The sequence below is a fragment of the Suricata suricatta genome, chromosome 8 (genome assembly GCF_006229205.1).
Source record: "Suricata suricatta isolate VVHF042 chromosome 8, meerkat_22Aug2017_6uvM2_HiC, whole genome shotgun sequence".
Lineage (NCBI taxonomy): Eukaryota > Metazoa > Chordata > Mammalia > Carnivora > Herpestidae > Suricata > Suricata suricatta.
The window spans coordinates 105,692,142-105,694,039 of NC_043707.1; positions in this window are offsets into that span (position 1 = coordinate 105,692,142).

Consider the following 1,898-nt stretch of genomic DNA (forward strand, 5'->3'; position numbering starts at 1 on the left):
AAAAAAAAATACAGAAGTGGTGTGGAATGCCATCTTTAATAGAAATAGAAAATAAAGGGGCACCTGGGTGGCTCAGTCGGTTAGGCCTCCAACTTTGGCTCAGGTCAGATCTCACGTTCGTGGGTTCGAGCCCGGCATCAGGCTCTGTGCTAACAGATAGCTCAGAACCTGGAGCCTGTTTCCAGTTCTCTGTCTCCTTCTCTCTCTGCGCCTCCCCCTCTCATGCTCTGTCTCTCTCTGTATCAAAAATAAATAAAACATTAAAAAATTTAAAACAAAACAAAAAAAAGAAATAGAAAATAAAAAGTGTCGGGAGCCGCCACGTTTCCTGGCTGCCTCAGGCAAGGATTATCACTCTCCGGGGAGTGAACCAGTAAACAAGATTTTCATCTGGAGGCTGGAGATTGCCATTTCCTGGTCCAAGATTTTGGCGTCGGTCATGCTGGGCCAGACATAGAGTGGCCAAGGTGCACAAAAATCAAAACCGCATTTTGGATTATTCAGTGCTAGCTTCCCCTCCCCAGCATTGCAAAGGCAAGTCTGGGCGCTTCTTTTGATATGCATTTGACTCTGTTTACCTGGTAACCGATCTGGGTCAGTTCTCCACCCCAAAGTTCTATATAAGAGGAATTATTTTCTTAATGAAGTACGGAGAAGAAGAAAAATAAAGGAGACAGAGGCTTGATCAGAAACGGTGTGTGCTGTCTTCACTCTCTGCGTCTCTCCCTCCTGCCCTGTTTTTCTCTCCCTCTCTCAGGAAAAGAACCCGCAAGGATGTTCCGCCCTGCTGGCCGGAGCGGGACACAACAAAAAAGCACAAAACAAAATGGACAGGGGAAGAGGCAGTGTTGCACCCAGTTGAGACAGGGAGACTGGGGAAGTCTGCAGATGGTACTGAGGGCACTTTCCTGACTCTGATCCTCAACCTTCATTAACCTACAACAGGCTCCCACCCAGTGCCCTTCAGAAATACCATTTCAGTAAAAACAAAGCACTTGTTATGCAAATGTAGAAAAGTAGTGCTCTAGGATATTCCCCACTCCTCCCCAAAAATATACTTCTCATTCCAGTTGAGGGTTCCTGTGCAGATTAGATGTTTAATTTCACATGCAAAAATAGAAGGTGCTCCAGTCAATTTCATGGGCCTTTCACTGGGGTTCTCCTGAGCACAGGACAGGACTGAACCAAACATTGGGGCACATCAAAAATACAAGAGGCTTAGGGGTACCTGTCTGGCTCAGTTAGGAAAGGAGTTTTGACCTTGAGGTTGTGAATTGGGTCTGTTAGAACTTTTTTTCCCAATGTGAGTCACTGAGAGTAGAATCCACAAACACAAACAGAGTTGGTTAGTGGGTTTATTTTAGTTCGCCTAATGGCCCCTCCTGAGTAGCTGGAAGTCCTCGGAAAAGAGCCCCACTGAGCAGGAGCTCAGGCTTTTTAAGGGTTTTGACAAGACAAAATGGGTCATTGCAGGGGACCAGCCCACGCACCAGAGTCCAAGGGTCTCTGAGTAGGGGGTTGGTGTCAGTGAAATATCTATAGGAAAGAACACAGACAACATGAATGGTGGAAGAGACCACCCTTTACTGTGAAACTTGGTGTCTTATATACCATAGGTGATGACATCATTTTTCTAATGATTACATTGTTTGTTACTTCCAGAAAAATTATTATTTCAATGGTAGCAAAAACAGAAAATCAAAACAGAAATGAGGCACAGTACAGAAGATCAAAAAACATAATTCATCACTCAAAATACATCAGCAGGGGTTTGTTTTATGTACATAGTGATATTATTAACCGAAGTTTATGACAAGGCTATTTTTTCTTAAAGGCTTAAACAATAGTCTGTGAGTAAGGTGCCCATAACTAGGGAGGAAGTTTCAGTCAGAAAATCT